Genomic DNA, 18,742 nt, shown 5'->3' with positions numbered 1-18,742 from the left:
TATTTGTATTCGTATATATTTTTTGAAACAAATTTACATTGTTTTATATGCATTTTTGCATATCTCTTTCAATACAAATTTACCTTATTGTTTTGTGCATTTTGTATATTTATTTCAATGCAAATTTAAATATTTTGTGTATTTTGGTATATATATTTTTATAAGAAATGCGCTATTTTATGGGAATTTTACATCTTTATTTTCATACAAATTTACATTATTTTATTAATGTTCGGTGTATTTATTTTGATGCGATGTTACATTATTCTATTTGTTTTTTGTATATACTTTTTTATATATATTTACATTATTTAATGTGTATCTTGCATATATATTTTATACAAATTTATTATCTATTATCTATTTTCATACAAATAAACATTCTTTTCATGATATTTTGTTTATTTATATTGACACGAATTTACATTATTTGATATGTAATTTGTATATATATTTTTATACGTATTTATATACTTTCATATGTATTTTGTATATATATTTCTATAGAAATCTACTTTATTTTATGTGTATTCGTATATATATTTTGAAACAAATTTACATATTTTTATATGTATTTTTGAATATCTCTTTCAATACAATGTATATACAATACAATACAATGTATATATATTTTCACACAAATTTAATTACTTCTGTGTATTTTTGTATATAGTTTTATACAAATTTACGATATTTTATGTGTATTTTGTATATTTATATTTATACAAATACACATTCTTTTACTGGTATTTTTTTGATTTATTTTGATACGATTTTTATTTATATTTTGTATTCATTTTTTTTATACGTATTTACTTCATTTTATGTGTATTTTGAATATTAATAAAATAATGTAAATTTGTATGAAAATAAAGAGGCAAAATACCCATAAAATAACGCATTTTTTTTTATTTATAAAAATATATAAACGAAAATACACATAAAAAAATTAAATTTGAATTAAAATAAATATATAAAAAACATAAAATAACGTAGATTTCTATAAAAATATATATACAAAATACACATAAAATGAAGTAAATACGTATAAAAAATGTATACAAAATACACATAAAATAATGTAAATTCGTATCAAAATAAATATACAAAATACCAATAAAAGAAAGTGTATTTGTATAAATATAAATATAAATATACATAAAATAACGTAAATTTATATAGAACTATATACAAAATACACAGAAGTATTTTAATTTGTATGAAAATAGATATACAAAATAAGGTAAATTGTTTCAAATTCAATAAAAAATTCAGATAAAAGAACGTATATTTGTAGAAAATAAATATAAATACACATTAAATAACGAAAATTTGTATGAAAATATATAAAAAAATAAACAAAAATAATTTCAATTTGTATGAAAATAAATATACAAAATACACATGTATTTTGTATATCTATTTTCACACAAATTTAATTACTTTTGTGTATGTTTGCATATAGTTTTATATAAATTTGTGTTATTTTATTTGTATTTTGTATATTTATATTTATACAATACACATTCTTTTATTAGTATTTTGTTTATTTATTTTGATACGAGTTTACATTATTTTATGTGTATTTTGTATACCTTTTTTATACGTATTTACTTCATTTTATGTGTATTTTGTATATTTATTTTCATAGAAATCTACGTTATTTTATGTGTATTCGTATATATTTTTTGAAAAAAATCTACATGGTTTTATATGTATTTTGCATATCTATTTCAATATAAATTTACCTTATTGAATGTGCATTTTGTATATTTATTTTAATACAAATTCAAAAATTTTAATTGTGTGTCTTGGTATAAATATTTTTACAAAAAATGCGTTATTTTATGGGTATTTTGCATCTTAATTTTCATACAAATTTACATTATTTTATTAATATTCTGTGTATTTATTTTGATACGATTTTATATTATTCTATTTGTGTTTTGTATATATTTTTTTATACATATTTACATTATTGAAGGTGTATTTTTTTATATATTTTATACAAATTTACGTTATTTTAAGTGTATTTATTTATATATTTTCATTCAAATTTACATTATTTTATGTGTATTTTGTAAATGTATTTCAATACAAATTTACCTAATTTTGTGTATTTTGTATATTTATTTTCATACAATTTAAAATAATTTTTGTGTATTTTTGTATATAGTTTTATACAAATTTAGGTGATTTTATGTGTATATTGTATATCTATTTTCATACAAATACACATTCTTTTATTGATATTATGTTTATTAATTTTGACGCGAATTTAGATTATTTAATGTGTATTTTATATATATTTTTATACGTGTTTACATCATTTGATATGTATTTTGTATATATATTTCTATAGAAATCTACGTTGATTTATGAGTATTCGTATATAGATTTTGAAATAAATTTACACTGTTTTATGTGTATTTTGCATATTTTTTCAATACAAATTTACCTTATTGTATATGCATTTTGTATATTAATTTTAATACAAATTTAATTATGCTATGTGTATTTTTGTATATGTATTTTTATAAAAATATGCTTTATTTTATGAGTATTTTGCATTTTTATTTTCATACAAATTTACATTATTTTATTTATATTCTGTTTATTTTTTTTTAAACAATTTTACATTATTCTATGTGTATTTTGTATATCTATTTTATACGTATTTACTTAATTTTATGTGTATTTTGTATATATATTTTTATAGAAATCTACGTTATTTTATGTGTATTCGTATATATATTTTGAAACAAATTTACATTGTTTTATATGTATTTTCAATACAAGTTTACCTTATTGTATGTGCATTTTGTATATTTATTTCAATACAAATTTAAATATTTTATGTGTATTTTGGTATATATATTTTTATAAGAAATGCGCTATTTGATGGGAATTTTGCATCTTTATTTTCATACAAATTTACATTATTTTATTAATATTCGGTGTATTTATTTTGATACGATTTCACATTATTCTATTTGTTTTTTGTATATATTTTTTTATACATATTTACATTATTTAATGTGTATATTGCATATATATTTCATACAAATTTATTATCTATTATTTATTTTCATACAAATACCCATTCTTTTCATGATATTTTGTTTGTTTATTTTGACACGAATTTACCTAGATATGTATTTTGTATATATATTTTTATACGTATTTACATAATTTCATGTGTATTTTATATATATATTTCTATAGAAATCTACGTTATTTTATGTGTATTCGTATATATATTTTGAAACAAATTTACTTTGTTTTATATGTATTTTTGAATATCTCTTTCAATACATATTTACCTTACTGTATATGCATTTTGTATATTTATTTCAATACAAATTTAAATATTTTTTGTGTATTTTGGTATATATATTTTTTAAAAAAATGCGCTATTTTATAGGAATTTTGCATATTTCTTTTCATACAATTTTACATTATTTTATTGATATTCTGTGTATTTATATTGATAGGATTTTACATTATTCTATTTTTTTTTGTTTATATTTTTTCATACACATTTACATTATTGAATGTGTATCTTGCATATATATTTTATACAAATTTACGTTATTTTGAGTGTATTTGTTTATATATTTTCATTCAAATTTACATTATTCTATGTGTATTTTGTATATGTAATTCAATACAAATTTACGTAATTTTATATTTTGTATATTTCTTTTCATACAAATTTTAAATATTTTTGTGTATTTTTGTATATAGTTTTATGCAAATTTTGGTTATTTTATGTACGCATTTACATTATTTAATGTGTGCTTTGTATATATATTTTTATGCAAATTTACTTTATTTTATGTGCATTTTTGTACATATATTTTTTTAGAAATTTGCGTTAATTTATGTGTATTTGTATATGTTTTCTCATACAATTTTCATTATTTTATTGCTATTTTGTTTATTAATTTTGATACGAATAAAAATAGATATACAAAATATACATAAAATAAACTAAATTTGTATTGAAATATATATAGAAAATACATAAAATAATGTAAATTTGTATCAAAATATTTTAACAGATGCGCATAAAATAACGTAAATTTGTTTTAAAATATACAAATACATTAAATAATGTAAATATGTATAAAAAAAATATATACAAAACACAAATAGAATAATGTAAAATCGTATCAAAATAAATACACAGAATATTAATAAAACAATGTAAACTTGTATGAAAATAAAGATGCAAAATACCCATTAAATAACGCATTTTTTTTTAAATATATATACCAAAATACACATGAAAAAATTAATTTGTATTAAAATAGATATACAAAATACGTACACATACAATAAGGTAAATCTGTATACAAAATACCAATAAAAGAATGTGTATTTGTATAAATATAAATATACAAAATACACATAAAATAACGTAAATTTGTATAAAACTATACAAAAATACAGAAGTAATTAATTGTATGAAAATAGATATTCAAAATACAGATAAAATAAACTAAATTTGAATTGAAATGTATATACAAAATACAATATATTATGTGTATATTTGTATTTGTAGTTAGGTTATTTTATGTGTATTTTGTATATATATTTTCATCCAAAATTACATTATTTTATTGGTATTTCCTTAATTTAATTCGATACGAATTTAGATTATTTCATAGGTATTTTCTATACATATTTTTATACTCATTTACATTATCTAATGTGTGTTTTGTGTATATATTTTTATGCAAATCTATTTTATGTTCATTTTTTACATATATTTTTATAGAAATTTGCGTTATTTTATGTATATAGTTTTATATAAATTTACGTTATTTTATGTGCATTTTGTATATTTATATTTATACAAATACACATTCTTTTATTGGTATATTGTTTATTTACATTTATACGAGTTTACATTATTTTATGTATATTTTGCATACATTTTTTTATACGTATTTACTTAATTTTATGTGTATTTTGTATATGTATTTTTATAGAAATCTGCGTTATTTTATGAGTATTCGTATATATATTTTCAAACAAATTTACATTATTTTATATGTATTTTGCAAATCTATTTCAATACAAATTTACCTTATTGTATGTGCATTTTGTATATTTATTTTAATACAAATTGAAATATTTTATGTGTATTTTGGTATCAATAATTTTATAAAAAATGCGTTATTTTATAGGTATTTTGTCTTAATTTTCATACAAATTTACATTATTTTATTAATATTCTGTATATATATTTTGATACGATTTTACATAATATTATAATCATGTAATTCGTGTCAAACTAAATAAACAAAATATCAATAAAATAAAGTAAATTTGTATGAGAAAACATATACAATAACATATAGAATAACGCTAATTTCTATAAAAATATATGTCCAAAAATGAACGTAAAATAAAGTAGCTTTGGATAAAAATATATATACAAAACACACATTAAATAATGTAAATGCGTACATAAAATAACCTAAATTTGTATAAAAATACAAAAATAATTTATGAAATATATACAAAATACACATAAAATAATGTAAATTTGAAAGAAAATATATAAACAAATACACATATAATAACGTAAATTTGTATGAAATATATATTCAAAATACACATTAAATAATGTAAATAAATATAAAAAAATATATATACAAAACACAAATAGAATAATGTAAAATCGTATCAAAATATATACACAGAATATTAATAAAATAATGTAAATTTCTTTGAAAATTAAGATGCAAAATACCTATAAAATAACGCATTTTTTATAAAATTATTGATACCAAAATACACATAAAATATTTGAATTTGTATTAAAATAAATATACCAAATGCACATACAATAAGGTAAATTTGTATTGAAATAGATATGCAAAATACATATCAAATAATGTAAATTTGTTTCAAAATATATACGAATACACATAAAAACGTAGATTTCTATAAAATACATATACAAAATAGACATAATATTAAGTAAATACGAATAAAAAAATGTATACAAAATACACATAAAATAATGTAAATTCGTATAAATGTAAATAAATAATATACCATTAAAAGAATGTGTATTTCTTTAAATATAAATATACAAAATGCACATAAAATAACGTAAATTTATATTAAACTATATACATAAAATAACGCAAATATCTATAAAAATATATGTACAAAAATAAACATAAAATAATGTAAATTTCTATGAGAAAACATATACAAAATACACATAATTAACGCAAATATCAATAAAAATATATATAATATAATATATTTTTATAATATTTAAAATATTTAATGTGTATTTTGTATATATATTTTATCCAAATTTACGTTCTTTTATATGGATTTGTTTATATATTTTCATACAAATTTACATTATTTTATGTGAGTTTTGTATATGTATTTCAATACAAATTTGCCTAACTTTATGTGTATTTTGCATATCTATTTTCAAACAAATTTTAATTATTTTTGTGTATTTTTGTATATATTTTTATGCAAATTTTAGTTATTTTATTTGTTTTTTTGTATATATATTTTCCTACAAATATACATTCTTTTATTGGAATTTTGTTTATTTAATTTTTTACGAATTTACATTATTTTATGTGTATTTTGTATATATATTTTTCTACGTATCTAAATTATTTTATGTTTATTTTATATATACATTTTCATAAAAATTTACGTTATTTTATTGTGTGTATTCATATATATTTTGAAACAAATTTTATACAAATTTATGTTATTTTATGTGTATTTGTATATATATTTTCATGCAAATTTACATTATTTCATGTGTATTCTTACATATATTTTATTACAAATTTACCTTATTTTATGTTTATTTTGTATATTTATTTCATTCAATTTTAAATTATTTAATGTGTATATTTGTATTTGTATTTAGGTTATTTTATGTGTGTTTTCTATATATATTTTCATCCAAAATTACATTACTTTATTGTTATTTTCTTAATTTAACTCGATACGAATTTAGATTATTTCATAGGTATTTTGTATACATATTTTTATACTCATTTACATTATCTAATGTGTGTTTTGTATATATTTTTTTATGCAAACTAATTTTATGTGCATTTTGTACATATGTTTTATAGAAACTTAAAACGTTATTTTATGTGTATTTTGTATATGTTTTCTCATATAAATTTACATTATTTAATTAGTTTTTTGTTTATTTATTTTGATACGAATGACTTGATTATTTGTGTATTTTGTAAATATCTTTTTATACGTATTTACATTACTTAATGTGTATTTTGTTTATATATTTTTTTACAAATTTACGTTATTATATGTGTATTTGTTAAAAATATTTTGAAACGAATTTACTTTATTTTATGTATTTTGTATATATATTTCAATTCAAATTTAGCTTATTTTGTGTGTATTTTGTATATCTATTTTCATACAAATTTAATTACTTCCGTGTATTTTTGTATATAGTTTTATACAAATTTACGTTATTTTATGTGCATTTTGTATATTTATATTTATACAAATACACATTCTCTTATTGTTATTTTGTTTATTTATATTTATACGAATTTACATTATTTTATGTGTATTTTGTATACATTTTTGATTCGTATTTACTTAATTTTATTTGTATTTTGTATATATATATATTTATAGAAATCTACGTTATTTTATGTGTATTCGTATACATATTTTGAGACAAATTTACATTGTTTTATATGTATTTTGCATATCTGTTTCAATACAATTTTACCTTATTGTATGTGCATTTTGTATATTTATTTTAATACAAATTCAAATACTTTATGTGTATTTTGGTATATATAATTTTATAAAAAATGCGTTATTTTATAGGTATTTTGCATCTTAGTTTTCATTCAAATGTACATTATTTTATTAATATTCTGTGTATAAATTTTGAAAAGATTTTATATTATACTATTTGTGTTTTGTATATATTTTTTTATACATATTTTCATTATTTAATGTGTATTTTTATATATATTTTATACAAATTAACGTTATTTTAAGTGTATTTGTTTATATAATTTCATTAAAATTTACATTATTTTAAATGTATTTTGTATATGTATTTAAAATCAAATTTACCTAATTTTATGTGTATTTTGTATATTTATTTTCATACAAATTTAAGTTATTTTTGTGTTTTTTTATATATACATATAGAGTAAATTTCTATGAAAATATATATTCAAAAAACATATAAAATTATTTAAATAAGTATAAAAATATATATATCAAATACACCTTAAAATGAAAATTGTATCAAAATAAATAAACAAAATTCCGATAAAAGAACGTATATTTGTAGGAAAATAAATACAAAATACATAAAATTACGAAAATTTTAATAAAATATATAAAAAACAAAAAATAAATTTCAATTTGTATGAAAATAGATATACAGAATACATATATAATTAGTTAAATTTGTATTTAAATACATGTACAAAATACACATATATATATATATATATATATATATATATATATATATATATATATATATATATATATATATATATATATATATATATATATATATATATATATATATATATATATATATATATATATATATATATATATATATATATATATATATATATATATATATATATATATATATATATATTTTTTTTTTTATACTTATTTACATAGTTCAATATGTATTTTTAATATATATTTTCATAGAAATTTACTCTATTTTATGTGTATTCGTATATATATTTTGATACAATTTTACATTATTTATGTGTATTTCGCATATCTATTTCAATACAAATTTTGTTTATTGTATGTGCGTTTTGTATATTTATTTTGATACAGATTTAATTATTTTATGTGTATTTTTGTATATATTTTTAAACAAATATGCGTTATTATATGGGTATTTTGCATCTTTATTTTCATACAAATTTACATTATTTTATTGATAGTCTGTTTATTTATTTTGATACGATTTTACGTTATTCTGTGCATATTGTATACATATTTTTTGACATATTTACATTATTTAATGTATATTTTGTACATATATTTTATAGAAATTTACGTTATCTTATGAGTATTTGTTTATACAGTTTCATACAAATTTACATTATTTTATGTGTATTTTGTATATGTATTTCAATAAAAACTTGCCTAATTTCATGTGTATTTTGTATATCTATTTTCAAACAAATTTAAATTATTTTTGTGTATTTTTGTATATATTTTTATACAAATTTTTGTTATTTTATTTGTATTTTGTATATATATTTTCCTACAAATATACATTCTTTTAGAGGAAATTTTATTTATTTATTTTGATACGAATCTACATTATTTTATGTGTATTTTGTATATATATTTTTCTATGTATTTACATTATTTAATGTGTATTTTGTATATATATTTTCATATATGTACATATAAAATAATACAAATTTAATTATTCTATGTGTATTTTTGTATATGTATTTTCATAAAAAAATGCTTTATTTTATGAGTATTTTGCATCTTTATTTTCATACAAATTTACATTATTTTATTGATATTGTGTATTTATTTTGATACACAATATCATTTGTATATATATTTCATACAAATGAACGTTATTTTATGTGAATTTGTTTTCATTTCATACAAATTTACATTATTTTATGTGTATTTTGTACATGTATTTAAATGCAAATTTAACTAATTATATGTGTATTATGTATATCTATTTTCATACAAATCGAAATTAATTTTGTGTATTTTAGTATATATTTTTATTCAAATTTTCGTAATTTTATGTGTATTTTGTATATTTATTTTCCTACAAATATACGTTCTTTAATCGGAATTTTGTTTATTTATTTTGATACGAATTTTCATTATTTTAGGTGTATTTGATATATATATTTTTATACTTATTTACATAATTTTATATGTATTTTGAATATATATTTTCATAGAAATTTACTCTATATGTATATACAAAAAAACAAAAATAATTTAAATTTGTATGAAAATAAATATACAAAATACACATAAAATTAGGTAAATTTGTAATAAAATACATATACAAAATACACTTAAAATAATGTAAATTTGAATGAAATTATATAAACAAATACACTTAAAATAACGTTAATTTGTATAAATATATATATATATATATATATATATATATATATATATATATATATATATATATATATATATATATATATATATATATATATATATATATAAAAAATACACTTTAAATAATGAAAATATGTATAAAAAATATATACAAATAAAAACATATAAAATCTTATCAAAATATATACACAGAATATTAATAAAATAATGTACATTTGTATGAAAACTAAGATGCAAAATACCTATAAAATAACGCATTTTTTATAAAATTATATATACCAAAATACACATAAAATATTTGAATTTGTATTAAAATAAATATACAAAATGCAAATACAATAAGGTAAATTTGTATTGAAATAGATATGCAAAATACATATAAAACAATGTAAATTTGTTTCAAAATATATATACGAATACACATAAAATAACGTAGATTTCTATAAATATATATATACAAAATACAAATAAAATTAAGTAAATACGAATCAAAATGTATACAAAATACATAAAATAATGTAAATTGTATAAATATAAATAAACAAAATACTAAGAGAATGTATTTGTATAAATATAAATATACAAAATGCATAAAATAACGTAAATTTGTATAAAACTATATACAAAATACACATAAGTATTTAAATTTTTATGAAAATATATATACAAAATACAAACAATATAAGCTAAATTTTAATTTAAATATATACAAAATACATAAAATAAAGTAAATTCGTTTCAAAATATTTTTAACAAATATACATATAATAACGTAAATTTGTAAAAAAATATATAAACAAAATACACATTAAGTAATGTAAATACGTATAAAAAAATATTTACAAAATACACAAATAATCAAGTCATTCGTATATAAATAAATAAACAAAAAAATAATTAAATAATTTAAATTTGTATGAGAAAACATATACAAAATACACATAAAATAACGTTTTAAGTTTCTATAAAAATATATGTACAAAAATGCATATAAAAATTTACATTATTTTATATGTATTTTGTACATGTATTTAAAGACAAATGTAACTAATTATATGCGTATTTTGTATATCTATTTTCAAACAAATTGAAATTTTTTTTTTTTTTTTGTATAAATTTTTATTCAAATTTTCGTTATTTTATGTAAATTTTGTATATTTATTTTCATACAATTATACGTTCTTTCATCGGAATTTTGTTTATATATTTTGATACGAATTTACTTTATTTTAGGTGTATTTGGTATATATATTTTTTACTATTTACATAAGTTTATGTGTATTTTGTATGTATATTTTCATAGAAATTTACTCTATTTTATGTGTATTCGTATATATATTTTGATACAAATTTACATTATTGATGTGTATTTTACATATCTATTTCAATACAAATTTACTTTATTGTATATTTATTTCAATATAAATTTAATTATTTCATGTGTATTTTTGTATATATATTTTTATGCAAATATGCGTTATTATATGGGTATTTTGCATTTTTATTTTCATACAAATTTACATTATTTGATTGATATTCTCTTTATTTATTTTGATACGATTTAACATTATTCTATGTGTATTTTGTATATACATTTTTATACATATTTACATTATTTAATGTATATTTTGTATATATATTTTATTCAAATTTACGTTATTTTATGTGTATTTGTTTATATATTTTCATACAAATTTACATAGTTTTATACAAATTTACGTTGTTTTATGTGTTTTTTGTATATGTATTTTCAAACAAATACACATTCTTTTATTGATATTTTGTTTATTTATTTTGACACGAATTTACATTATTTAATGTCTATTTTGTATACATATTTTTATACGTATTTACAGCATCTCAAGTGCATTTTGTATATATATTTCTATAGAAATCTACGTTATTTTATGTGTATTCGTATATATATTTTGAAAGAAATCTACATTGTCTTATGTGTATTTTGCATATTTAAAAAAAAATAATTGCCTTATTGTATGTGCATTTTGTATATTACTTTTAATATAAATTTAATTATTGAATGTGAATTTTTGTATATATTTTTTTTTAAAAATATGCTTAATTTTATGGGTATTTTGCACCTTTTTTTTCATACAAATTTACGTTATTTTATTGATATTCTGTGTATTTATTTTGAGACGATTTTACATTATTCTATGTGTATTTTTTATATATTTTATAGAAATGTACATTATTTTATGTGTATTTGTTTTAATTTTTTACAATTTTACATTATTTTATGTGTATTTTTTACATGTATTTAAAGACAAATTTAACTAATTATATGTGTATTTTATACATCTATTTTCATACAAATTGAAAGATTTTATTTTTTATTTTTTGTATATATTTTTATACAAATTTTCGTTATTTTATGTGTATTTTGTATATTTATTTTCCTGCAAATATACGTTCTTTTTTCGGAATTTTGTTTGTTTATTTTGATACGAGTTTACCTTATTTTGTATATCTATTTTCATACAAATTTAATTACTTCTGTGTATTTTTGTATATAGTTTTATATAAATTTACATTATTTTATGTGTATTTTGTATATAGTATATATTTATACAAATACACATTCTTTTATTGGTATTTTTTTATTTTTTTATACGAATTTACATTATTTTATGTGTATTTTGTATACATTTTTTTATACGTATTTACGTCATTTTATGTGTATTTTGTATATATATTTTTATAGAAATCTACGTTATTTTATGTGTATTCGTATACATATTTTAAAACAAATTTACATTGTTGTATATGTATTTTGCATATCTATTTCAATACAAATTTACCTTATTGTATATGTTTTTTATATATTTATTTTAATACAAATTTAATTTTTTTATGTGTATTTTGGTATACATTTTTTTATAAATAAAAAAAATGCGTTATTTTATGGGTATTTTGCCTCTTTATTTTCATACAAATTTACATTATTTTATTAATATTCTGTGTATTTATTTAGATACGATTTTACATTATTCTATTTGTGTTTTGTATATATTTTTTTTACACAAATTTACGTTATTTTAAGTGTATTTATTTATGTATTTTCATTCAAATTAACATTATTTTATGTGTATTTTGTATATGTATTTCAATACAAATTTACCTAATTTTATGTGTATTTTGCATATTTATTTTCATACAATTTTAAAATATTTTTGTGTATTTTTGTATATCTATTTTCATACAAATACACATTCTTTTATTGATATTTTGTTTATTTATTTTGACGAGAATTTAAATTATTTAATGTGTATTTTGTATATATATTTTTATACGTATTTACATCATTTCATGTGTATTTTGTATATATATATCTATAGAAATCTACGTTATTTTATGTGTATTCGTATATAGATTTTTAAACAAATTTAAACTTTTATGTGCATTTTGTATATTTTTTCAATACAAATTTCCCTTATTATACGTGCATTTTGTATATTAATTTTAATACAAATTTAATTATTCTATGTGTATTTTTGTATATGTATTTTTAAAAAAATATGCTTTATTTTATGGGTATTTTGCATCTTTATTTTCATACAAAATTACATTATTTTATTGATATTCTGTGTATTTATTTTGATACGATTTTACATTATTCTATGTATATTTTGTATATCTATTTTATACAAATGTACGCTATTTTATGTGAATTTGTTTCATTTCATAAAAATTTACATTATTTTATGTGTATTTTGTACATGTTATTAAATACAAATTAAACTAACTATTTTGTATAGTTAAATTTGTATATATATTTTCATACAAATTGAAATTTATTTTTTGTTTTTTTTTATATATTTTTATTCAAATTTTCGTAATTTTATGTGTATTTTGTATATTTATTTTCCTACAAATATACGTTCTTTTATCGGAAATTTGTTATTTATTTTGATACGAATTTTTTTTTTGGTGTATTTGATATATATATATTTATACTTATTTACATAGTTTTGTATGTATTTTGAATATATATTATCATAGAAATTTACTTTCTATGTTTATACAAAAAACACAAAAATAATTTAAATTCGTATGAAAATAAATATACAAAATACACATAAAATTAGGTAAATTTGTATTGAAATACATATACAAAATACACTTAAAATAATGTAAATTTGAATGAAATTATATAAACAAATACACTTAAAATAACGTTAATTTGTATAAAATATATATAAAAATATGTATAAAAAATATATACAAAACACAAATAGTATAATATAAAATCGTATCAAAATATATACACAGAATATTAATAAAATAATGTACATTTGTATGAAAACTAAGATGCAAAATACCTATAAAATAACGCATTTTTTATAAAATTATATTTACCAAAATACACATAAAACATTTGAATTTGTATTAAAATAAATATACAAAATGCAAATACAATAAGGTAAATTTGTATTGAAATAGATATGCAAAATACATATAAAACAATGTAAATTTGTTTCAAAATATATATACGAATACACATAAAATAACGTAGATTTCTATAAATATATATATACAAAATACAAATAAAATTAAGTTAATACGAATCAAACATGTATACAAAATACACATAAAATAATGTAAAGTCGTATAAATATAAATAAACAAAATACCAATAAGAGAGTGTGTATTTGTATAAATATAAATATACAAAATGCACATAAAATAACGTAAATTTGTATAAAACTATATACAAAAATACACAGAAGTAATTAAATTTGTATGAAAATAGATATACAAAATACACACAAAATAAGCTAAATTTGAATTGAAATATATATACAAAATACATAAAATAAAGTAAATTCGTTTCAAAATCTTTTTAACAAATACACGTATAATAACGTAAATTTGTAAAAAAATATATAAACAAAATACACATTAAGTAATGTAAATACGTATAAAAAAAATATTTACAAAATACACAAATAATCAAGTCATTCGTATCAAAATAAATAAACAAAAAACTAATTAAATAATGTAAATTTGTATGGGAAAACATATGCAAAATACACATAAAATAACGTTTTAAGTTTCTATAAAAATATATGTACAAAAATGCACATAAAATTAGTTTGCATAAAAAAAAATATACAGCACACATTAGATAATGTAAATGAGTATAAAAAAATGTATACAAAATACCTATGAAATAATCTAAATTCGTATCGAGTTAAATTAAGAAAATAACAATAAAATAATGTAATTTTGGATGAAAATATATATAGAAAACACATAAAATAACCTAAATACAAATACAAATATACACATTAAATAATTTAAAATTGAATGAAATAAATATATAAAATAAACATAAAATAAGGTAAATTTGTAATAAAATATATGTAAGAATACACATAAAATAGTATCAATTTGTATGAAAATATATATACAAATACACATAAAATAACATGAATTTGTATAAAATTTGTTTCAAAATATATACGATTGCACACAATAAAATAACGTAAATTTTTATGATAATGTATATATAAAATACACATAAAATAATTTAAATACGTAGAAAAATATATATACAATATACACATAAAATAATGTAAATTCGTAAAAATTTAAATACACAAAATTCTAATAAAAGAATGTATATTTGTAGGAAAATATATATACAAAAAACAAATAAATTAACTAAAATTTGTATAAAAATATATACAAAAATACACAAAAATAAATTATAATTTTTTGAAAATAGATATGCAAAATACACATAAAGTTAGGCAGATTTGTATTGAAATACATATAAAAAACTCACATAAAATGATGTAAATTTGTATGAAAATATATAAACAAATACATATAAAATAACGTAAATTTGGATAAAATATATATACAAAATATACATTAAATATTTTAAATATGTATAAAAATATATTATATTATATTTTTATTGATATTTTTGTTATTTATGTGCATTTTGTATATGTTTTCTCATAGAAATTTACATTATTTTATTGGTATTTTGTCTTTTTATTTTGATACGAATTACATGATTATTTGTGTATTTTGTTAATTTCTTTTATACGTATTTACATTATTTAATGTGTATTTTGTTTATATATTTTGATACAAATTTACATTATTTTATGTATTTTGTGTATATATTTCAATTCAAATTTAGCTTATTTTATGTGTATTTTGTATATCTATTTATTTTAATACAAAATCAAATATTTTATGTTTTTTCGTATATAAATTTTTATAAAAAATGCGTTATTTTATGGGTATTTTGCATCTTAATTTTCATACAAATTTACATTATTTTATTAATATTCTGTGTATTTATTTTGACACGATTTTACATTATTCTATTTGTGTTTTGTATATATTTTTTTATACAAATTTACATTATTTTAAGTGTATTTGTTTATGTATTTTCTTTCAAATTTACATTATTTTATGTGAATTTTGTATATGTATTTCCTTACAAATTTACCTAATTTTATGTGTATTTTGTATATTTATTTTCATACAAATTTAAAATATTTTTGTGTATTTTTGTATATATATATATATATATATATATATATATATATATATATATATATATATATATATATATATATATATATATATATATATATATATATATATATATATATATATATATATATATATATATATATATATATATATATATATATATATATACAAAATACATATGAAATTATGTAAATACGTATAAAGATATATATACAAAATACATATCAAATAATGTATATTCGTGTCAAAATAAATAAACAAAATATCATGAAAAGAATGTGTATATGTATGAAAATAGATAATAGATAATAAATTTGTATAAAATATATATGCAAGATACACATTAAATAATGTAAATATGTATAAAAAAGTATATACAAAAACAAATAGAATAATGTAAAATCGTATCAAAATAAATACACCGAATATTAATAAAATAATGTAAATTTGTATGAAAATAAAGATGCAAAATTCCCATAAAATAGCCCATTTCTTATAAAAATATATATACCAAAATACACATAAAATATTTAAATTTGTATTGAAATAAATATACAAAATGCACATACAATAAGGTAAATTTGTATTGAAAGAGATATGCAAAAATACATATAAAGCAATGTAAATTTGTTTCAAAATATATATACGAATACAAATAAAAAAACGTAGATTTCTATAAAAATATATATACAAAATACACATAAAATTAATTAATACGTATAAAAAAATGTATACAAAATACACATAAAATAATGTAAATTCGAATTAAAATAAATAAACAAAATACCAATAAAAGAATGTGTATTTGGATGAATATAAATATACTAAATACACATACAAAATAAACATAAAATAAGGTAGATTTGTAATAAAATATATGTACAAAATACACATACAATAATGTAAATTTATATGAAAATATATATACACATAAAATACCATGAATTTGTATAAAAATATATATTCAAAATAAATATTAAATAATGTAAGAGCGTATAAAAATATATATACAAAGTACATATAAAATGAAAATTAAGATGCAAAATACCTATAAAATAACGCATTTTTTATAAAATTATTGATACCAAAATACACATAAAATATTTGAACTTGTATTAAAATAAATATACAAAATGCACATACAATAAGGTAAATTTGTATTGAAATAGATATGCAAAATACATATAAAATAATGTAAATTTGTTTCAAAATATATATACGAATAAAATAAAAACATAAAATAACGTAGATTTCTATAAAAATACATATACAAAATACACATAAAATTAAGTAAATACGTGTAAAAAATGTATACAAAATACACATAAAATAATGTAAATTCGTATAAATGTAAATAAACAATATTCCAATAAAAGAATGTGTATTTGTATAAATATAAATATACAAATGCCCATAAAATAACGCAAATTTCTATAAAATATATGTACAAAATTAACATTAAATAAATTTTCATTAAGATATATATACAAAACACACATTAGATAATGTACATGAGTATAAAAATATGTATACAAAATACCTATGAAATAATCTAAATTCGAATCGAATTAAATTAAGAAATACCAATAAAATAATGTAATTTTGGATGAAAATATATATACAAAATGCACATAAAATAACCTAAATACAAATACAAATATTCACATAAAATAATTTAAAATTGAATGAAATAAGTATACAAAATAAACATAAAATAAGGTAAATTTGTAATGAAATATATGAAAAAATACACATAAAATAATATAAATTTGTATGAAAATATATATACAAATACACATTAAATAACATGAATTTGTATAAAATTTGTATCAAAATATATATTTATACACACAATAAAATAACGTAATTTTTTTAATGAAAATGTATATACAAAATACATAAAATAATTTAAATACGAAGAAAAATATATATACAAAAAACACATAAAATAATGTAAGTATGTTTGAAAATATATAAACAAATACACATAAAATAATGTAAATTTGGATAAAATATATATTCAAAATGATCATTAAATAATGTAAATATT

The sequence above is a fragment of the Eriocheir sinensis genome, unplaced genomic scaffold, assembly GCF_024679095.1.
Source record: "Eriocheir sinensis breed Jianghai 21 unplaced genomic scaffold, ASM2467909v1 Scaffold81, whole genome shotgun sequence".
NCBI classification, from domain to species: domain Eukaryota; kingdom Metazoa; phylum Arthropoda; class Malacostraca; order Decapoda; family Varunidae; genus Eriocheir; species Eriocheir sinensis.
Note: the sequence above shows the minus strand (reverse complement) of the source record.